The following is a 24,298-nucleotide window of genomic DNA, read 5'->3' as shown; positions in this document are numbered from 1 at the left end:
GCCTCAGGCGCTGGAGCTACTGCTAATTTTGTCAAATCTACCACACATGCATAGACTAAGCAAAAACTCATTGTTACAGGGCCTGCTAAGAGCTTTACTATAAAGTGACACATTGACAAAGATTGTGAATCTCACACACTTTTGAAATAAGTGAAAAATGTTTTCCAACTACTAAAAAGATCTTCGTTAAATGGGAGGTTATGACTTTGGATATAAAACTTTTAATATGTCCCAAAAATAAATAACTTTCAAGAAAACAAAAAGCTACTTTATGTAAGGGGATGGAAAGCCGTCCAGCGAGGAGTTACTCGGATCCAGAAAGCCAACAAGATGTTAAAGCTGGTTGTCTGATTCAACAAACGTGAAGGCCCACATTACATTTGTGATGGAGTTAAGCAAGCAGAATGAGAAGAGAGATTATAGCTAGAGCTCTTTGCAAGGCTCATAGTATATAAGAAATCATTTTACCAGCAGTATACACTGCACCCATCGAAGACAAATGGGACTGCCTGCTGTTTAGCCCTTTGCAGAGCACCCAAAGGGCCACGAAAATGGTGTTACTTCAGAAGCATACATAAGTCAAGTGAACACGTGCAACCCTTGCTCAGACAATAACACACTTATGAAGAAAAAATATATTTTTTGTTAAACCACTCCAAAAATGTGTAAAAAACTGATTGTGTTTCATACTGCCATCTGTCAAGCCAAGTGAGGTATCTTCAACCCCCGGGATGTAGCACCAGCCGGAAGTGACGCGCCTGCGTGCGCCCCCAGAATTATTTTATTACTTTATCACCCCCCTCCGGTCTCATGAGAAGAGGGGGGGGGGGGGGGGGGGGGCAGGGAGAGTGAATCGGAAGTCCCCTGGCCAGCAACGCTCTGGCAAAGATGCTGGATTAAGCCGGTGGATGCAGTAATATGTCAGAGGGTAAGTAGAGCTCCTTGGGTTGGACAGATGTGGAGCCAGAGGGCCCTGAGAGAGACAGAACACCCACAGGTGTAAACCAAACACAGCAAGGTTACATAATTGTCTACAAATAAAATGACAGGGCCTGGGTAGATGAGCTGTGATAAGGGTGTATTAGGTCTCAGAGGTGTGGGTTAGGGTGTGTCTAGGTTCATGATACTGTTGACATCTTTCAGTATTTGAGGCATACAGGTTATAACGGGTAGGAGGACAGCGTTGGTGCCCTGACGTCCAGATTCCTATTTATGTTTTTTTTTTTATCCTCATCTCCCGTATCACACTGTCATCCTCGCTGCTGCTGGTATTCCTTTTATTAAGTAGATTGTGTCACAAGCTCGCTCCAGAGGCTTAATGCCAGCCAGTCAGCACAGCGTGCCAGGAACGCAAAAGCTCCTATATGGAAGAAATGGAGGCCTGTGAGGGTGGAGGGGAAGGAGAGGCTGTTCACTGACTCAAGGTCGAGAATGAACCAAATTTCAATTGAAAACACTTTTAAAGGATCCAACAACATACTGAAGGGGGGCATGAGGCACCACAGAAAAAGCATACATTTATGCTATACTAGCATTAATAGAAACATACAAAGTGGAAGGTACCTTCATTCAAAGGTCGTGTGTGCAAACGCAAATCTAACCCAAGTGCCTGCACAGATGGACACTTCGGAGCACCTGACCTGTGGTGGAGGCTCCCCCTGAGGGCTGCTCCAGTATAAATGCTTCACTTGTGTTTGTAAGGTTAATTATTGGTCACAAGAGCCCATCGAAATGATCAATGTGGAATTCTGACTTTACCACAAAAGTAACAGATCCGGGGATGCAAAGGTAAACCTACGGCATGAACGGGCCAGGACAACAAAGAGCCCTAGGGTCCAGCAAGGGTCCCAACTGTAAAGGGCAGGCCACAGTTCCCTGAGATAAGTGCAGGTCACAGGCGATGGCAGTGATGTGCTCTAAACAGGCCTATCAACACCAAGCTAGCCCAAATCTCTGCACATCTAGGGCTGCCAGAGTCACAAGTAAAATGAAGAATGTGGTTCCTTATTCAAAGTGGGATGTCAAGTGATGGTGGGCATTCTGCTACCTCAATTCCACCACCTGCAGGTTGATGATAATATTACTCCTGGATTGTATGGGAAGAGTTCATTTTCCTCCATGGCAAGGTGGTCATCGTTAATTAGCTTTTAACCCTGTTTTGGCAGATATCCCATAGCCGTTAACCATTTAAGTATTCTTAAGATGGATGTGGACAGTGCTAACATTTGAGCTGCTGGTTAAAGGTGAGGCCTGCCGTCACTCATATTTGTAGACTGGCACTTATTTTTCCCCATCAGACTTTGATTCACCGCAACAGTGAGAAACGCACACTAAGAAGAGTAAGAAGAAAATAAGCCCCCGAACAAAGAAAGCACAAACCTTCTGGAGAGACAATATCAAGGTGTGTCTGATGGTGGATTAGAGGCATGAGGCGAAATCAAGACTACACAGCCTTGTTACTCAGTATTCCGACATTCAGTGGCAGCCTTCTCAGCAAAACTTTGGGCTCCAGCACTTAACATTTTACAAATTAAGCATTGGGTGAGGGTAATCCTGTCCATAACCACAAGCAGCCTGCCAATGAAATGTATATTAATTTACTTGAGCCGCCTCTGAAATGCGTATTCTAAAGCATTAGACTATGTTGATTGACTGAACTTCTGAAAACTATATTTTACATAACAGGTGTATAAGAGGAGACTCAGCTGAATGCATATACGTGACCCTTGGAGAAAAAAAATCACTTGCCTTTAGGCCTGACATAAATGTGTCGGCTGTACAACTCCTACAAATTAACTCAGCCCTGCTTGGATACACTTGTAGTAAGTTGGATGCACCTTTGAATCTAATGGTGTGTAAAAAAAAAAAAAAACGAATCAAACAAGTCTTCTGACCTCACTGAAAGGTGAATTCCTTCAGATTTCAAAGAAGTGTGCATTATCTAACTATACATAGAAGTAAATTCGATTTTCAAGTATTGCAGTGGTCTGCCTTCACCTAGACAGCAGCATTGCTCCTCTGAAACCCTAACTGTGGTGATGCTGTGCTCTGGTCAAAAGGTGCAGCCACACCCTGGCAAAGGTCAAGGACAAGCCCCACGATTGTAAGAAACAGCAGTTCCTGACCTCGAAAAAGCCAAAACTCTGCAGGACATCAGAAGGCTGTGCGTCTATCATTGAGGAAGGAAGGTCGCACAAGGGGGACAGGCGGAGTGGTGGGGGGCGGGTGACTCAGAGGGAGTGACTGTGCTTTTATTAGGTAATCATGATTGCCCGAGCGAGCACTTCCTAGAAAGCAGCGTGGGCCTGCTTGGACCCAGAAGCAGATTAAATGCGCAAGGACACAGCATTGTAGCAGAAAGCGACCGTGAAGAGCATGTCATTAACCCTTCACAGTGTTTACTATGATTCAGTTCCCCGATTCCAGGTTGTATAAGGGCCTGATGACGCCTACCTGCTCTTGCCAGAGTCCTAATATCTTAGGGCCAGAGGTATCAAAGGGTTTTACCCATTCTGTGTCTATGGAGAAATGTGTTGATAAATAAGGGCCATAGTCTCATGTTTGGCTCCGGAAAGAATGGAATTCTGAGGGCCAGGTCCCATCCCATCCCCTCAAGTAATGAACAACAATCAGGCATCACAACAAAAAGTCCCCTGACAGCCCGTACACATAAATGCAACTGACTAATCCCCAAATGTAGAGGCTGCTAGGAGCCAGTATTGGCTTAAAATGATGGACACTTGATGCTTTGTGGTGACAAAGATTTATTCTTTTGGAAAGGTAGTCTAAAGGTGTCACCAGATGAGTTCAGGAGTATGTCTGTGTAATGGTCACTTCCAAAAATTGCTTGATCTAGGTACATTCTCGCTCCGTTTTACTCAACTATATATTCTCACAAAACTTTTAACTTAAACACTAAGGGTCTGATTTAGATTTAGGCAGACGGGTTATTCCATCACAACAGTGACGGATATCCTGTCTGCCGAAATATAAATCCAATTTTTTTCTATAGGATCTATATTCCGGCGGAGGGGCTATCCCCACCGTTGGGACGCAGTAACCCATCGGCTGAAATCTAAATCTGGCCCTAAATCTAGTAAATTTTTTAGCAGCCAAATTTATACCGAGTGCAACGCAATTTTAAGCTAACGTCATACTCACAGTGCTTCTGTCACAGTCCGGTACCTCACAGCACTACCAAACACAAGCCAATATTCCCCACTGCACCAAATGTTATTCAGTTGCGTGACTCTGGTTGTGGGAACACACACAGACCTGCAGCGATTGCAGTGGCCAACGTGATTTCACTGCGTGAATGAACGATCAGTTTTACTTGAATTTACTTTTCATTTAAAGTGTTTGTTCTGAAACTATGCAAGTAACCGCATAAAAATAACGCATTTGTCTTTTTTGGCCATGTTTTTAACTCTGCCCTCATTCTATTCAGGATCAAAGTTGCCATCCTTTTTTTCTGCACTTCATCCGTTAAAATTAAGAGTCAGACAAACATTAGTAGAAAGTTTTGGGTCACACTTGTTACATATCATCGAGTCAAAGTTACAAAATAAAACTTCTAGCTAAATATTGTTGTAGCTAAGAATTTTCACAAAGCTTACAAACGCGACTGTCTCCCTTCCACAAAGACAATTTGCATCTAAAATTACGTGCAATAGTGCCCACAATCTACAACCAAACATACAGTAGGGCACAGCTGCTACTCCGCAGACAAGGTGAAAAAAAGAGTCCTGGAGCACACACTGGGAAATGGTCCTGGGAAACAACTCCAACGGGGCCGTTAACAGTCAGTGGATTAAGTGAGCTGTTCAAGGAATCCCTATCAAGATCCCGCACCCAGCAATAAATGATGTTAATGCTTGCCTGGCAAACTGAAATTGCGCCTAAGGTTAAATTAACAAAAAACGGACTGGGTGGGAAAACGGCTGCAGGCTGGGTTCGGCGTGGCTCATCTCCAGAGGACTCATCGTGGGCTAATAAAAGTGCATTGAATCAGAGCCTTCAGGGAGTGAATTGCAAAACTTTATTTATCAGGTCACTGCAGGTCATGAACGGTAAGTAACCCGGTCAGACTGCAGGAGCCTGAAAAAAAACGTCACCACTGTTTTCCTCAAATCAAGGCTTGTCGTCTTGACCATATATTTTTGGGTTATACCACCCATTCGGGAAACACACCTAGTTCATGTACTGAACCCGAGGGCGTTTTAGTGCTGCACGGTTTGCTCATCACCTGAAATTACCAAACAACTAAGTGGAAAAATTATTAGGTTTCACTGACATGTCAATTCAATCCAACAGATACGTTAAAAAAGTTAGTATTTGTACAAAAACGCAGAAAGGCTAATAATTCAACTAAAAAAATCCATAAAAAGTGCAGAAAATGTTGCCCTTAGGTGCACAATGGGGATAAATCCAGGGTTGCACACACGCCCTTCAACCCCCCAACACCACCTCTGACATGCCATCGCAGGGCACTGCCATTGTCAGTGTCTGAAGCAAATTACCTACAGAAATCAACCTCCACTGTTCATATTATAAAAGCAATGCAAATATCCATCAGAAGCCTGTAAAGTTCAACGGTCAAAAGGTGTGCCCACAATAGCATCCCCCTATACCAGCACAAGGATACCCTACTGGACTTCTAAACCGAATGCATGACATCCACCCAATAGTCCAGACCAGCCAACACCTTCTGTCTTTTCAAGGACATGCATACGCACGTACCTGCTTTGCTGCGTGCATGGCAGACAAAAGTTAAACATATAAGCACATTGGCTAGACCTGTGGATACACCCAACAATGTATTATTAATCTAATTAAACATTACATATTCTCAAAGTGCTAACTACTTACGACAATTCACAAAACACCAGACTCAACTCTTCAATAGGATCTTCAAACCAGGGTGAGCAAGAAAGGTACCAAATCCAATTGAAGCTGCAAGGCCATGCCAAAAGCAGAATGCTAACCACATAAATGTGTGCAACAATGTATAAAGAAAAAAATAGAATACCCCAGATAACAGTTAGGCGGCAAGATGCTCACTGTGCCAGAAGTTCAACTTTAATATCTGCAGACATGTGCAGGTCACAAAAGAAACCCGTCAACTTTAACTAACCTGCGCATCCTTCCCGGTCTGGTAATCCAGGAGGGATTATACAGTTGCCACAAAGGCAGAGAGCGTTTAAGATCTCTACAGAACCGCCTTAAATGACTCAGGTCAAGCACAGTTTCAACATGCGCTTTGGAACCAGTTGTACATACTGATAAGGGCTTCAGAAAGTTTTCGGACTCAACTGCACACTGCAAGTGGTCAAACGAGGAATAAGATTTAAATTCAGATCGGAACTGTAAAGGATGTATGCATTGAGTAGAAGGGTTTATTAGGAGGCTTTTTTTGGGAGGATGGGGCAGATCACCGCTCACCCAGTGATACCGTGAAGGAAATAAGAGTAAAATTATGGACGATACTTCAGGGTGTGGTACCTGCAACAATCTCACATTCACAGTTGCACTGGGGAGGTCAGTGTTCTAACAGCTCCTTCCACACACTATTCTAACACACTATGCTGGATCAGAAACTACTAAAATGAAGAGCTGGCAGGCCAGTCCCAAATGGATGCCCATGGGTGCTAAAAAATAAAATAAAATAAATAAAATGTGTTGGAAATTGGCAGGTTCGTTCGACAGGCTAGGATTGCTATTGCCAAGCACTTTTAAAGACAAAGAAGCTTCTAAAACTGGAGTGGCAGCTCCTGAGATCCAGGCAGTCATATCTAATCACAGTCCGCATGCAGCTGCTCGAATGGATTTTTACAGCAGAAGAATATTCTGCTGCTTAACAAAAGCCTCCTGCACTCCCCTGTGTTATTAGTACCACGCGCAGCCTGCGGGATGTCAGACTCCATTCGCAAGAAGGCTGAGCCATGCAGTCCTCCTTGATCCTTGCTGCCTCTCTTCTGTCGCTCATTACTGCAATGAATCTAGTTGTAACTGTGCAAGTGGTAAATCACACTTAATACTGAGATTAACTAACTTGCTTCTAAGCGCTCGCAGAGCTGGCGCAGAACAGGACAGAAAGCACAGAGAGATACACCCATTTGTCCAGTAAAACGATAATCTATGGACAAGCCAGGACTGGGCCGAAGTCTATATTGAAGAGATAAAGGTTAAATAATGAATTTGCTTATCCCCATACCCAGTGCTTAAAATGGAAACATTAAAGTGCAGGTACTCTGTTGCCAGAGTACCTGCTTGTTTCTGAGAAGTGCTGGTACTCTCCAATTAAAAGCATTACGTTTTTTCTTGAAATGTGCCGGTACTCGCCCTCTCAAAATAATTAAGTGCTGGTACTCCATTCCGGAGAGTACCGGCCCATTTAAAGCACTGCCCATACCCACCCCCCACCAGTTCAAGACCTAGCCTTGATGCTTGTCTTTCCAAAGCACAAAGGTCTTCGAGCCATACTTTCCCATTTCTGTACTGAACCTTCAATTGGTAGAATTTATTCAGCCAATAGGGATTATACCAGAGTCAGGATGTCAGGCATAGCTGGCCTTAAAAGTAATTAATGACAAAATAGCTTCCCTTTTGGAGGCTGCACTCATACTTAAGAAGGACACAGCTTAACCCTTGATAACCCCTTCACATCCTACCTATGCACTTATGGCACAGGAAATGTCACTAAATGTGTGCATGTCCATTTAAACACCAATGACTACTTATACAAACCAGGCTTTCTTACGTCAGACATCCAAAGGTGGCGGCAAAAGCAGAATGGTGGTGGTTGGGAATTAAACAGAAATCAGAGGCAGGAAATAGGTGGCGGGGCACCAAAAGACAAAGACAGGGGGGCCTGGAGGTGGCAGAGGTAGAGTCCAGTAGTCTTCTCACCTGTGACTCCTGTGATTGACTGGAAACCTTCAAGGAACGGCAAGACTTCAAATTGAAGAATGCAGGTCTTTTCCTTAAACAGGACAATTTGTCAGTTCTAATTGTGCCACCTCAGATGTTTTACAATATTTACTTGATGAATGGAAGACTGTGGTCTCAGTCCTGTAAGGAGGGATTGTGATAGGATGCAAGAGGCTCTCACCACAAGTTCAACAACATGCCAACAGATGTTTTTTTTTTTAAGAGGGTCCTTAAGACTGCTAAAGCCCAGTACCTGTAGGAAAGAAAGCCTGAGTAGTAGCTCGCCTACCGCGTAAATGAACTTTTTATGACGATCGGCAGGCTTAAAACTCTTACAGTGCATTAATGGCAGGAGTTAGGGTGCGCTTGAGATCCTTGAGCGCCCAGTAATAGCTCTGTTGCCCAAGGGTTACTAAGAGGGCAAGACTTTTCTAAAGTAGAGTATAGGCTCTCTGCATCCTCGGTATTGTCCTACTGTATGAAAGCATGTGCCTGTAATTCAGTTGTGCAAGTCCAGCCTTCGGTAAACACTTGACAATTCACCAAAGGCTACGCCCCCCTCCGTGAAAAAGCTGCAGCTCTATATTCAAGGTGGATTGTAAATCTTCCCATCCTTCTAAGATGTATAACACATTTGCACTGAATTAGGTAAGCAGGCACAGCACGAAAATATGGCCTAACGTGGCTGCCGTCGACATCCAGAGAGAGGCAAGCACGTCCATGCATGTCCTTCGCGCCAAGGAGACATGCGGTAAAGGAACTGGACACGCGCAGGACACATGAAACAACATTCAGAAAGAAGCTCGGGTCTATTCTCGTGCCCTGGATGACTGACGTGCCGCATTCAGAAATCAATATCGCACCCACCCTCCGTCTGTTGACAATTTTCCTCCCCTTGCCTTTTGCGGCAACAAATTGGTGGCCCGTGGCTCCGACGGCCCGCCATGTTCTGGCATCCATCTTGGGCTGTAAGGAAAAAAGATAAAACTGTCCCTAGGGGCTATTTTCTTTTATTGCTGCTGAGTTTTTCCATTGTTATGGAGTGTTTTGTGCCAATCTAGCTGTAGCAGCGGGGAAGGCAGTCCAGAGGCTGGCTTCCCGCTCTCGGATTTAGACACGGACGTCAAGGTCTTCGAAAGGCTTTAGCCGCCCTGGGAAAAACGGAGGCGCTCAATGCAGGGGAGCCGGAGAGACTTGAAAATGCTTTTAGCCTGGCTGTTCAGCGAGATGTATAGAGTGCTTCCAAGTGTCAAGGTCAAAGAGTCCGATGGAGATGCACTCATCAATAAATGTGGATCTCAAGCAGGCTCTGGCTTCACTTCCAAAGAATGATTCTACATACAAAGCCACAGGAGAAGGGAGTGGGTGCATCAGTGCAATGGGCGATTCCTTGCCTGAATGCATGGCAGAGGATGGTCATAGGGGCAAGGGGGCAGAGCTGATGTAAGAGAAGCAATCAAAGCGCAAAAGCAGACCAGGTCCTCCAAAGAAGGCAATCATTGCAGGAAATGGACAACAACCAGCCCTCCAGCCACAGTGTCAGGGCAGGGCAAATTTTGAGGACCAAAGACAGGAACAATGGCAGGTACTTTGATTACCAGCAGGCGACAGCCACTAAGATGTTGTGCCCGGACATAGTGAAGGTGAGGCAAAACTCACAGGACTGATGGAAGTACCACCCGGTGCCAGCTGATGATATCAAGTGCCAAGTCATGGAATAACTGTGGCATGTCAGTCAGGAAAGGGGATGGTAATAACCCATGCCCTCAGTCACTCATACGCCAAAGAAAAGCTCAGATTCCTCCAACTTGCTGACAGAACAGGACCCCAGTCAGCAACATGGAATGAGGAGGCAGCAAAAAGCTCAGGAACGTCTGAGAACAGCAGGTGATAGAATTGAGGGTGGACAACCAAACTGCCCTGCGTTTGTCGCACCCCCACAACACACTTTCATACAGCCAAGTTAAAATACCCTCTGTGCCACATGTTTACCTGAATACAAGGGTTGGTGGATTCCACACCTATGCAGTCTTAGGCTTCAATTTCCTCTCCCGGAAGGGATAAACATTAGGCAAGCATTTCCCAAGACTGTGGATTGGGAGCATCTGATGGGTCACAATGCAATTTTTGGTGAGTCTTGAAAGTCCTCATCTATATGCAAGTAATATTTAAAACGATTAGCTCTCTTTGTGCACCAGCACAAAGGACCTGTAAAATGCCCTTCAGACCAGTTTTAATTCACAAACACTTGCAAGTATTTCAAAGCAAGACGCCAGGTGAACCTTCAAGTATTTGCTACTACTGCTGTATTACTTTACAAAGCCATTTCACAAGAGAATGTGCTCACGAAATTTGATAATGCACAACCATGTGCATGACATTCACACAAATTGAGAAAAATGGATATGGACTAACGACCAGAGATGCAGAATTTGGTTCTGTTGAATCAGTTTTGAGTTCCAGCATTGACTTAACATCCTTTAATTCTTCGCAAATCACTGAATTCCCTGTGCTTATAATAAACTTAATCTGGCCTTACATAATGTTATCTAGTGCTCATGTAAAGTGCTCCAATACCCTTGGGCAGTGTTTGTTACCAAAACACGTTTTTCTTATGCAGTTTCCCATAGGGATGTTAGACATGACTACAGCCTGAACCGCTGGAGACACCACCAATTTTGTCAGTAAGCTGGATCTTGGTCCAGAAAGACCTTTTTTGTAATTTGGTACAAATCTGTTCAGTAGGTTTGGAACTATTCAAGAAAAAAAGATTTGTGTCTAGAGATGCAGATCCACTGCAGATCTACTGCGGTGCACCAACAGATCCATGCACCAAGACCAATGCCATGATTGGCTGGCTGCAACCTGAGAGAAAAATTGTGTTGTGGCTGCCATTTTGTTAATCGGGTCAAAGTTCTCGGGGTAAGAGACCGAATAAAGATTAAACAGATTCTTTCTTGTCCTCTCCTGGTGAGAGCAGAGTCCATGGTTCTTCCTTTAAATTGCTACAAGTATGCAAATGTTCAAGACACCTGGAAGGTCCGCCCGCTTGGCCCTGCACAGTCCACCTTAGTAGTATGCAAAGGTCTTCCCGCCCTTTGTCAGGATGATGGCTAGCTTACCAAAGGGTCACCTAATGTGTTTCCTGCTGATTTTGGTGGTGTGTTCTTAAAATCCGAGGAATATGAGGACATCTCCACAAAACAAAGAAGCACTTACATCATAAATCTCCAGCAAACCAGGGTCTTTTCTGTTATATAAGTCTTTGTAGTCTCATTGGCCTTTCTATAGCAGGATTCCTCTTATCATAGAATTTTAGAGAAATATGCACAAGGAATAAACATGTTGCCAAAACGCATACAAGGTCGCCGGTGCATTTCCTTGTGCTCCATTACGCAGCTGTAGTGTAGGACATGTACTGGACATGTACCCAAAGAGATAGAAAGAACTCCACTTGGGTAGATATTTTGTGCAAAACTGTGGACTCTTGTTGGATAATAGGGCAGGTGAGGTTCCTTTGTGGCACAGTCACACACAGCTTTTGACACACCCACACAGACACTGATGTTCTCACTCAGATCCACTCACACACTCACAGACCCACTCAATCACGAACTTACTCACAGACCCAATCAGACAGTTAGGCCTCCACTCACAGACCTACTCAAAGAGTCACACATTCACTCACTCATGCACCCACTCACAGACCCACTGAGGTACTCATGCACACACTCACAGACCCCACTTAGAGACTTATGCATCACTCAGAGACTTATGCATGCAGGAGTTGGGTGGTTATCGGAGGTTGGCTATGGCCAGCCCTGCGGCCTACCCCTGCTGCGCATAGTCGAACGGACGTGCGCAGGGTTGGGTAGTTACAGTGGGTTGGCTGCAAGGCCGTGCGCAGCAGTGGTTGGATTAACATATAGTAATTAAAATTACTTTATCTTACAAAAAAAATGAAATCACTGAAAAAACCAAGGGTTACAGGCTTGTTATAGTTAGGATCTGAATTTACTTGCACAAAACCATAGAAATTCAGCAATTCTAGTTAGCTCAAGTAACTAACTTGTGCCCCGATTTAACTATACCTCACGCACTTGCCATGCACTGCTAATTAACCAACACTTACATCACTCATGACATCATTAATATTATCAATGTAACATTTGCAGTAAAATTAATTTAGGAGAAAAATGTGCATGGCGGCGCGTGAATTAGTTACCTTAGGGCACAAGTCATAGTTACTTGAGCTAACTATACTTATAACTGCTGAATTTCTATTGTTTTGTGCAAGTAAATTTAGTTCCAAACTATAAAGTCCCTGTATATATAAATATATGTGTATATAAACTTAGTGGTGGTCGCCACTAGGTAATTCTAGTTAGGACCTAGTTTCTAAAGAAAAAGCATTTTTTTTTTTGTTGCTTATATCTTTGGCACCGTTTGACGAATCTTCACAATTTTTCCCAAACAAATTTGACAGTTATATCAGCTGCTGTCCGAAAAGTTTTGGGGGTGATCCGTCAAGCAGAACCCGAGGGAAAAAAAAAGGGGGGGGCGTCAGAAAAGAAGCGTTTCCCATGTTAATTCCAATAGGAATTTTTAACAGCTATAGTGCCCAAAGCACTAGACTGAATTACACCACATTTGGCAGAAATTTAGGTTTTGGTCCAGAAAGAGGCCTATTTGTATTTGGTCTATATCCGTTCAGTAATTTTAGAGAAATTAAATAAATAATTGCATATATATAGGGATGCAAAGGATTCGCAAACCCTCTCTATCTCGTCCTGAGATCGGAAGTCTTGGCAACCAGATGCCAGGGGAGAGTGACCCTGACCCTGACCCCCAACCACAACCCCATGCAAATAAGCATTTTTTTTTTATCTCCCCGCAATTTGCAGAGGATCTGGGAAAAACAAAGCACGGACTCCTGCACTTTGTCATTCTCAAGCCCCCAGGTGGGCCAAGCCCCAGGGGCACTGTTAATTTTAACATGGGGGAGGGGGCCGCGTGGCCCTCCCTCAGCCTCGGGGACCACCACCTCCCTGGGGCTATTAGCTGACAGCTCTCACCAAGCAAAAGCAAATGAAGTCTGCTTTCTAATAGCGGAAACTGTCAAACAGCTCCAGCTGTCAGAAAGGCGGAGTTTTCATCTGTCTTCCCTGCACATAAATATGCATGCAGGAAAGGCAGATCACTGCTCCCACAAGTAGGGAGCTTTTATTAAAAGAAGCTCCCTGCTTGGTGGAGCAATGTCTGCTCCCACAGGGCATGGGAAGCCGGCTAGGCCACGGAGGGCCTTGAGACTCCTCCCACGATCCGGTCACATTAACTCACTCTCTCTCATCATGGGATGGGAGAACGATAGTCATTGCAATGGTCTCTCCATGCACTGACGTAAAAAGATTAAAATAAAAGTAAGGAGTCACCTGTTGCATAATGGTTAATGTCACAAATCCTTACACTGAAAGCTGAGGGTTCTAGTGCAGCTGTGTCTGTGGTCATTTTCGCTACTTTAATTTATTAGCAGCATCAAAAGTTTCTGGTTAATAATGTAAGGAGATCTCACTCTATAATTGACAAATACATATTTCTTTTCAATTTGTCCAGAAATCTCATTCTAAGTGTATTATTCAACAAAGCCTAAAAACACTATCCCTCTTTCTTTCTCTTTCAATCTTTCTCCCACTCACACACTTAAACCCTTACGCACTCTCACAACCACTCAGACCCTCTGAAACCCTCATGCACCGACTCACAGAACCACACAGGCACTGACGCACCACCGACTCACAGAACCACTAAGATATTGATGCATACATCCACAGACCCACTGGCACCACGCACAGCTGAAGGAGATGCACAGCAGTGGTTGAATTAACATATAGTAGTAAAAATTACTTTGTTAAAAAAACAAAAATTCATTAAAAAAAAAAAAAAAAAAAAAAAAAGGTTACAGGGGCCTTACAGCTAGGTTCACATTTTAAATGTGTATCAAAACATTGAGATTCACCAATTATAGTAATCTCAAATAAATATAACTTGTGCTCTAAGGTAACTATAACTTGTGCCATCCCCATGCACTGCTAATTTCCCTAAATTACTCCAAAATATTGAAGAAAAAACTGCATGGTGAGGGCACGAGTTATAGTTACCATAGGGCACGACTTAGTTACTTAAAATAACTATAACTGGTGACTGCCAATAGTTTTTTACATTAAATTTTTTTTATATATATATATATATATATATATATATATCTATCTTATTTTTTTAACTGTCCAAAATGCATCTCCGGGCCTCACTTTAACACAAAAATTGGATAGGAGGCCTTATTCCATAATCCACTACAGAAGGGAGTCTCAGATTTGCTAAAATCACTGGAATCAACACCAAGAATTTTCAGAAGCTTTGTGATTTTAGTGAGTGGATCTCACAGGCTAGCAGCACACTATGACAAGTGCTCCAGACTCAAGTGCAGTTCCTCATCTGCCACTTTCACGGGCAGATCAAGATCTTGGCCACAGTCAGATTTTGAAGGGCATTGGTCTAGGTTATATATTTAAAGAAATATATATATATATATATATATAAATAAAAATAAATACATAATCTACTCCCCCACCCTCCCCTCCTCTTCATTAAAAAAAGTTTGGGTTATGGCACTAAAAGGTTTAGGAAGCACTGCATTAGACCATTTACCTCTTCTTTACACCATGCATTTTTGCAGGCCCCTCAGCCACTCATGATTACCACGTGACTGAGGTGCAGTACACTTTAAGCTGCCCTACAGCTCTGACCAGAGATGTATTTGAAAGCCATCCTACCAATGAGACAAGGGTGAATACCCAAGGAGTGAACTTTATTCACAAAGGATGCACACAAACTGGGGAGGAGGTAGGTCCATAGAAAGAGGATAGCTTTTCAAGCGGTGGTCCCTAAAGAGCAGGTTGCACAGCCTTGCTATCATCCCGAACTCAGTTTGCAAGAGGTCAAAGCCTGGCCTGGCCTGATTCTCTCTTGGTAATGGGCCCATGCACCACTCATCCACTAGAGATGGGCGATATTACCAGGGCCACTAGAAGTATGTGACTGCAGCAATGTTCGCATAATTGTACCACATAATCTCTCATCTGCCGCATAATCTACAGATTTTAACCGTTTGTTTCTAGGTCAAACAGTTAAAAAGTTATGAGAATGCAGTGACACCTGTTATCACATGGTGGAAGGACCTGAGCAAAACTGGACTGGTCACCTTTCTGCTGTTTTTAGGAATATTTGGGGGATAAAATGGTACTCATGAGGTACAAACAATACCCAGTCAATGTTACAACTTTGTTATGCCACATTAGGCCGCATAATTTGCCTTCTCAAAACTTTTGCATAATTTGGCCCTCTCCTGCCGCACAATTCCATTGGCTCTGAACAGAACTAGGTCTGGTTAAAAGGAACGAGCGCCCTAAAGAACGAGTTACTTACCTTCGGTAACGACTTTTCTGGTGGATACATTAGCTACCTGTGGATTCCTCACCTCATGAATACTCCCATGGCGCCAGCATTCGACGGAAATCTTCTTACTAGTCTCTGCACGTCGACGAGGACGTCACTGTCTCGCACGCGACGCCGTCTGACGTCATACAGGCAATAAGAGGTCCTCGACGACGTGCAGACGTCAGTACCAATCATTTTTTACGTGCATGAGAACAACCAGGCAATGCAATGAAAGAGCAAGGCAACATCCATTATATTGTAAAAATACACCACATTGTATGAATAACTGTAAATCTTTTTATGTACATATATATATATATAAAACTCTCTTTTAAAATATATACACACACCAAGTATATACATAAAGATATATACACATATACATATATATATATATATATATATAAATATATTATATATACATCTATTGCACCCTCAAAGACCAAGAGGAGCGCACTCAAGGATTACTTGGCAAGACCATAAAGGCAACGGGGAGGCGGGTGGGACCGTGAGGAATCCACAGGTAGCTAATGTATCCACCAGAAAAGTCGTTACCGAAGGTAAGTAACTCGTTCTTCTGATGGATACAACTACCTGTGGATTCCTCACCTCATGAATAGAGTCCCAAAGCAGTACCACGCCCGGCGGTGGGTGCCTAAATGGTCAAACCAAGAAATCCTGCAGCACTGACCGTGCAAAATGGCCGTCCCTTCTAACCTCAGAATCTAAACAGTAATGTTTTGCAAAAGTGTGAAGGGACGACCAAGTTGCGGCCTTGCAGATGTCGACCACAGGAACACCTCTGGCTAAGGCCGAAGTGGCCGACTTAGCTCTGGTGGAATGAGCTCTAATGCCCTCAGGAGGATCCTTCTTTGCCAAAGAGTAACATATTTTAATGCAAAGAACAACCCACCTGGATAGTGTTCTCTTGTGGGCTGCCTTTCCTCTCCTCTTGCCCACGTATCCAATAAACAGCTGATCCTCCAGCCTGAAATCCTTTGTTCTATCGATAAAGAAGCTCAACGCTCTCTTTGGGTCCAGACGGTGCAGTCTTTCTTCCTCTTTGGAAGGATGAGGCGGAGGATAGAACGTGGACAAAGTAATTGCCTGAGCCAAATGGAAGGGTGAAACAACCTTCGGGAGGAAAGCAGCCTTGGTCCTCAACACCACCTTATCCCCATAAAAAGTTGTATAAGGGGTTTTTACTGATAAGGCCTGCAACTCACTCACTCTCCTTGCTGATGTTATAGCTATCAGGAAGACTGTTTTTAAAACCAAATACCTCAAGGGGCAAGAATGCATAGGTTCAAAAGGGGACCCCATAAGGAAAGTCAGGACTAAGGACAAATCCCATTGCGGCATAACGAATGGCTTTGGAGGATATTGATTTAGAAGACCTTTCAAGAATCTGATAACAATAGGGGATTTAAATAAAGATGGTTGGTCTGGAAGACATATGAAGGCTGACAAGGCCGATAAATAACCTTTAATGGTAGCCACTGCACAACCTTTCTGCGCCAGAGATAGAGCAAAAGACAAAACGTCCGATAGATGAGCATGTAAAGGATCAATCTGCCTCTCTCCACACCACGCAACAAATTTAGACCACCTATTAGCGTAGATAGATTTAGTGGAGTGTCGCCTGGCCGCTAATATAACATCCACTACCTCAGGCGGGAGAGAGAAGGAACTCAGGTTGCCCCGTTCAATCTCCAGGCATGTAGGTGCAGACTCTGGAGGTTGGGGTGTAGAACCTGCCCCTGCGACTGTGAGAGGAGGTCTGCCCTGAAAGGGAGACGGAGCGGCGGGCACGTTGAGAGTTGGAGAAGGTCGGAGTACCACACCCTCCTTGGCCAATCCGGAGCTATTAAGATTACTAGAGCCCGGTCTTGGCGAATCTTCCTCAATACTCGAGGAATCAAGGGTATGGGAGGAAACGCGTAAAGCAACTGGCCGCACCAGGTCATTTGAAACGCGCCCCCCAACGCTTCCTGCATCGGATACTGAAGGCTGCAGAACAACGGACAATGCGCGTTCTCTCGAGTGGCGAACAGATCTACCCGAGGAAACCCCCACTTCTGGAAGATTAAACGGACTTGATCTGGATGGAGACGCCACTCGTGGTCTGCCGAGAAGTGGCGACTGAGACTGTCCGCACGCACGTTCAAAACTCCGGCCAGATGGTTTGCTATCAAGCAAATCCGATGGTCCTTTGCCCAGGATCATAGTCGAAGAGCTTCTCTGCAGAGAAGGTACGACCCCACTCCTCCCTGCTTGTTTATGTACCACATCGTGGTAGTATTGTCCGTTAGGACCTGTACCGACTGACCACGAAGGGAAGGGAGGAAGGCCTTGAGAGCCAGACGTACAGCCCGTAACTCTAACAGATTGATGTGAAAAATCTGTTCCTCTGGAGACCAAAGACCTTTGATCTCCAGATCCCCCAGATGAGCTCCCCACCCTAGAGTGGAAGCATTCGTTATGACTGTGGCCACTGGTGGCGACTGCTGGAACGGCTTTCCTTGTGAAAGATTGTTGCTTGCAATCCACCACTTCAAATCCACAGCAGCATCTCTGGAGATCTTGACAGTACCCTCTAGATCCCCTCTGTGTTGAGACCACTGCCTTCGGAGGCACCACTGAAGAGCCCTCATGTGCCAGCGAGCATGCGTGACCAACAGAATGCAGGAGGCAAAAAGACCGAGCAGACGAAGGACCTTGAGGACTGGAACTACCGCTCCATTTCGAAACATTGGAACCAAATCCTGAATATCTTGAATCCGCTGAGGCGGAGGAAAGGCCCGACCCAATGTTGTATCCAGTACTGCCCCTATGAACAGGAGGCGCTGAGAGGGCTCTAGGTGAGATTTGGGCTCGTTCACCGAAAAGCCCAGGTCGAACAACAACTGGGTTGTTGACTGCAGATGACGCAACACAAGCTCCGGGGACTTGGCTTTGATCAACCAATCGTCCAAGTAAGGGAATACTGCTATCCCCTTCCTTCTGAGCTCTGCCGCAACCACCGACATCACCTTCGTGAAGACTCGAGGTGCTGAAGTAAGACCAAACGGAAGGAACGCAAACTGGTAGTGTTGCGATCCCACCACAAACCGGAGATACTTCCTGTGTGACTTGAGTATCGGGATATGAAAGTAAGCATCCTGCAAGTCGACAGACACCATCCAGTCTTCCATGTTCAACGCCAAAAGCACCTGTGCTAGGGTCAGCATCTTGAACTTTTCCTGCTTGAGGAACCAATTCAAGATCCTCAGGTCCAGAATTGGTCTCAAACGACCATCCTTCTTGGGAATCAGGAAATACCTTGAGTAAACTCCTTGACCCCTTTCCTGCTCCGGGACCAACTCCACCGCGCCCTTTAAAAGGAGGACTTCTACCTCCTGTTCTAGCAACAGGAGGTGTTCTTGTGAACAATACGAAGGGCGGGGCGGGATGAGGGGCGGAAACTCCCGAAAGGGAAGGGTGTAGCCTTTTCCCACAACACTGAGAACCCAAGTGTCCGACGTAACAGTCTCCCATTTGGTGAGAAAATGCTGTAATCTTCCCCCTACAGGAGAGGAGTGAGTGGGAAATGGTGGAAGCCTAAGGCTGCTTCCCCTGCTGCACCCCGCCAGAGGATGAGGAAGAGGCAGAGTGCTGCTGAGAAGCTCCCCTGGTGCGGACCCTACCCCTCCCCCTAAAAGATCTATAGGGATGGGAAGAGGCAGGTTGCTGATATCTTCCCCGAAAGGAAGAGGAGGAAGAGCCACGCCCAAATCCACGAAACCTCCTGAAGAATCTGGAAGAGGCCGTGGAAGAAGGAGCTTGGAGTCCCAACGACTTAGCCGTGGCCCTGCTCTCCTTAAACCGTTCCAAGGCCGAATCAGCCTTAGCCCCAAACAGTTTGTCCCCATCAAACGGGAGATCCAACAATGTGGACTGTACATCTGCCGAAAAGCCCGAGTTACGGAGCCAGGCCTGTCTCCTTTCCACCACAGTTGTGCCCATTGCTCTGGCTACCGAGTCGGTGGTATCCAGTCCCGTCTGGATAATTTGGGTCGCAGCAGCCTGGGCATCAGAGACAAGATCCAAAAGACCCTGAGGAAGCTCTGTAAACGAAGAGGAGATGTCATCCATCAGAGCATGAATATACCTCCCCAGGATACAGGTTGCATTGGTGGCTTTTAATGCCAGACTGCAGGACGAAAAAATCTTCTTCGACTGCGCCTCCAGCTTTTTTGAATCTCTGTCCCCAGGCACCGTCGGAAAAGAACCAGGCGCTGACTTGGACGAACAGGAGGCCTGCACAACCAAGCTCTCCGGCGTAGGGTGCCTAGATAGGAAACCAGGATCAGTTGGAGCCGTCCGATACCTCCTGGCCACGGCTCTGTGAACTGCTGGGGAAGATGCCGGCTTCTTCCACACCTCTAAAACCGGATCCAGCAGAGCGTCATTAAAAGGTAATAGAGGCTCCGCCGCGGCTGAGGCCGGATGCAACACCTCTGTCAAAAGGTTTTGTTTCGCCTCCACCACCGGCAAAGGCAGGTCCAAAAAACTAGCTGCCTTCCGTACCACTGTATGAAAGGAAGCAGCTTCCTCGGTATATTCCCCCGGGGACGAAAGGTCCCACTCAGGGGAAGTGTCCAGCCCACTGGCCGACTCCAGTCCACGCAGCCCATCACCCGAGTCCTCTAGCTCTCCTTCCTCTAGGGCTCGTTGGTACTCCTGCTCTTCTAGTACCCGGAGAGCACGCCTCCTTGAATGCAGTCGTTGCTCAATCCGCGGAGTCGACAATACCTCCGCTGAAGTCGGAGATCGGCGCCGATCTTCCGAAGCCACCGACGCCGCATCCGGCGCCACAGGTAACTTCGGCGCCGACTGAAGAGCAGTTGAAACGGATGGACCCACCGGAGTCACAGGCCGAAATCTCGACGTCGACGGGATGGAAATCCCTGGGGCCAATCCCTCCGAAGCCACCGGAGCGGCCACCGGCGCCGACACTGGCGCCGAGCCCACGTTCCCAAACGGGAGAAAGGGCATAAAGGGTGCCGGCCGAAGAGGCGCAGGATCACCCAAAGAAAAGGCCAAAGGCCCAGCCGGAGCACCCCCTGGAGCCATCTGTTGGAAGATGGCATACATCGCATTCAAGAATGCGGAACTATCGGCTCCAGGGGTGGGAAAAGCCGGATACTGGGGTGCCTGACTCGGAGGCGACCTCGACGCCGGCCTCGGCGTCTGCGCCGGAGAAAACACTTGAGGCTCCAATACCCCAATCACCGACGCCTGTCCAGGCGAAGTTGGAGACGCCGGAGAGGGCAACGGCGTCGAAGGATGCGGCGTCACCGTGGGGCTGACCTCCCATGTCCTTCGGCGCCGATCCGGAGACCTGGAACGAGCCTCCCTTGAATGACGCCGAGATTCTCTACGGCGCCGGGAGTCTCGATGACGCCGATGTCTTGGAGAAGACTTTTTCTTGTGATGCTTCTCCTTTGACTTGGCCATAAACAGCTTCGCCTCGCGTTCTTTAAGGGCCTTCGGATTCATGTGCTGACATGAATCACAAGTCGAGACGTCGTGGTCGGAGCTCAAACACCAAAGGCAATCGGAATGAGGATCCGTCACCGACATCTTGCCTCCACACTCACGACAAGGCTTAAATCCAGACTTTCTCTGCGACATTATTTCCACAGAGAAAGAGTACGCAGCAAGATATACACTGTAACCGCAAGAGTAACAGTTGCTCCCTCGAAGATAACCGTTTCGAATGCACGGAAAAAAGGGAACTGACGTCTGCACGTCGTCGAGGACCTCTTATTGCATGTATGACGTCAGACGGCGTCGCGTGCGAGACAGTGACGTCCTCGTCGACGTGCAGAGACTAGTAAGAAGATTTCCGTCGAATGCTGGCGCCATGGGAGTATTCATGAGGTGAGGAATCCACAGGTAGTTGTATCCATCAGAAAGAGTGCGCTTCTATCAGTGCTGCGTGTCTTACAGAACAATCATTTATTTGTACATTCGGGGTCGGCGCGAGATTCTACTGCACGGGCGCGCGGCCTACCTCTACCCTCTGATTAGCTTCACAAAAATCATCTTCGAAAGGCTCCAAGGCTTCCTCTGTCACAGTGGGGCCGGTAGCTCGCCTTCAAAACAAATTAATATGCCACTAATGAAATTGTTATGCCTTATTTACCAAATTAATATAAATAGCACAGTTTGTTAATTTTGGCTCTTTCTAATTAGAGTAAAATGTTCATACGACCGTAAAGAGCTTCCTGTTCAAAATGTATTTATGCTCCGAATATAGAACGACTCCAAACTGCATGCGCCGCCCTCCCTCGCGGCTGTCTCACGACTGGCGGCCCACACACGAGGCACAGCAAGAAGGCGCTGCAGTGGATGGCGCCCAGAAAAGGCGCCTGCGCGCGCATGTTGCCATTATGAAGCAGACGTTTTGCAGACACACCTTCCAACTCACTTTCATAGCTTAGAGTGGAGGTACGGGGGGTGGGGCGAGGTGGTAGAAAAAGCACGGAAGACGTCTCCACGACATTCCCTTATCCGAATATTCTATGTATTATTTTAAAACACAGGGTGTGTTAAAACAGACGGCACGGTCATTCGAAAGGTGCAAGTAGAGCGCTAAAAATGACAACCAGATTTAATCTCCCCGGTTTTTCATGGAATTCGCGGGTGGTGGTGTAACTCGTCAGAGCCACCTCTGTAATCTGTGGGTGCTCAGTAAATACAAATTGGTTAGGTCAATGTTCAAGCAAGGGAATGTCCAGGTGCGTGAGACACTGAAAAGGCAGCCTCTACGGAAACACTTTAGTCGTGATCACGCCTTGCCCAAAGTTCTTCCTTAGAGTTCTATGTTGAAAATGAGCGAAGTGTTTTGACACTGTACAAGGTGCCACTGTAATAACCGGGCTAACACTGGACATTTACTCCCCGGCAATCAGCAGCAAACTTACCAGTTCATACACTCCTTCGAACTATTATCATTTAAAATAGACGGTGTGGATAGGCGCTAAGGGCTACTTCATTTTCTCACCAACGAGAAACTATGACCTATGTTACTCCAGAAAGCGACAACAAAAGTCCTTAGTGCCTAAATCACCGTTCAAGCCAAGGACAGCGTCAGGTCAGCCTAACCTTGCAGAAGTGGAAGATGAAGCGGTGGGACCTCGAGGTGCTTGTGAGATGCTGCGGGCTCACACCTCATGAAGCGGAATGCTCTCGGTAAAAGGATGCTTTTAGAGAGCCCAGGGGGGAGGCGCCAAGGAAAGCTACATCCGGTGGTGTGCACATGCCCTACGAAGGCAAATAACTGGGCGCTGGGACCTTGCTGCTCGAGGCTTCCACCGTACAGAATTATCGGGGCAAAGCTAACTGAAGAGCAGAAACCTGCCAGAGCTGTGTAATCCGACTCCCACCAGACCCCCGAAGAATATCACTTGAGGTAAAACACCTGCTGGTAAGACTAGGCATAGCCCTCCTCAAGCTAGCGGCACAGAATGGTCACCAGACGTGGGTTAGGGACTGCCACCTTCGGGTCAGTCAAACTGTGTTCTCTAAAGAAAATAGATACGTGCCTTCATTTCAGGACAGCCGCCACCCCAACACACAGAGCAGGCGCTCAGAAAATGTGCCAGCCCCCCACCCTGCTAAACACCCAAGCAGGCAGGGTGCTTATCAGGCTGACGGCTTTGTATCTGCTTCCGGTTCTGAGCAATCCACGGGCGACATGTGATCAACTTTCAGGTTAGCGATGGGAAAGCAGCAGGGCATAAGTCGGGGGTACACGCGGGTGGGTGGCGTCCACCCACTATTTTCAGAGGCTGGACACCGTGCCAAGAAGTTGGGCCCCACAGAAATATGCTGAACTTGTCCTGGTTTAATTTTCAGGCACTGGGATACGTTCAGCAGCCGCTACACGTTGTCTGCTTTCCATTCCCAGCAGCAACATGCACAGCCAGTGGGGCTTTTTATTTTCACCTCCAGCTGGGCCAAAGATAAAGGTTAAGAGGGGCATCAGGCTTCCTTTTGAGTATGCTGACTGGATAGGGCCTGGAACCTCATACTTAAATGCAAATGCTACCCATCCCAATTCAGGCTGCCAGAGCGCTTTATGGAACATACACATTAAACATTTATTCACACACTTGCCTGATTTATTGTCAATGTGCAAGATGTGTTACATGAGAAAGTGTATTCAAAGCAGTAACCCACTTACCTATTTGCACAACCAAAAATCTATCATCTGCATGTTACATGATGTGCTTTACAGGAAACACAAACCTTCTATATTATCTCACCATTATTATTATTCCCTGAGATTTCCTGGACACCTCTCAGCAGATGCCTTAACCCCATAAAATATTTGAAAATGTAGACTTTGCAGCCATTTAAGCAGAACAAATCTACTACCACGCTTCTCGTTGTTGCCAATTTCTTTGTGGCAGGGTTTTAAAAAACAAATTTATTAGTTAATGCCCAGAGTTTGTGTTGGGATTCCACAACTTTTTTGGTACAACCTTGACCAACCTTGACGCAAAGTCTAATTAGATTTAACAAATTATGTGCTTAAATGTACTCATGATATACCTGATAAAACATTTGAGGTCTGAATATCTGTTGTCACTTCTTGTGATGTCACTTCAAGTGAAATCACCTCACATGCAGTGTCACACATGCGCTGCAATAGCAAGCACTATGATGTCACTAGCATACTCCCTAACTTGGTTAGTACCTTTTTTTTTTTTTTTTTCTTAAAGGACTTGTGCCCTGGAAAGCAGTACCGCAAATCACTTTTAGTACAAACAAGGAGTCACTTCTGGGATACTGAGCAGTGTAAGCAGAATCCTCTGTGCGGTGT

General features: G+C 46.0%; 1 protein-coding gene across 1 annotated transcript in view; it reads right to left on the bottom strand.

The window, feature by feature from the left end:
• The window catches only part of SND1 (staphylococcal nuclease and tudor domain containing 1), a 1,722,638-nt gene that overhangs the window by 382,329 nt on the left and 1,316,011 nt on the right, over positions 1 to 24,298 (bottom strand). The window lies entirely within an intron of this gene.

This window comes from Pleurodeles waltl, chromosome 4_1, assembly GCF_031143425.1.
Source record: "Pleurodeles waltl isolate 20211129_DDA chromosome 4_1, aPleWal1.hap1.20221129, whole genome shotgun sequence".
Lineage (NCBI taxonomy): Eukaryota > Metazoa > Chordata > Amphibia > Caudata > Salamandridae > Pleurodeles > Pleurodeles waltl.
The sequence above is the reverse complement of the archived record's forward strand: the minus strand, read 5'-3'. Positions and strand labels throughout refer to the sequence as shown.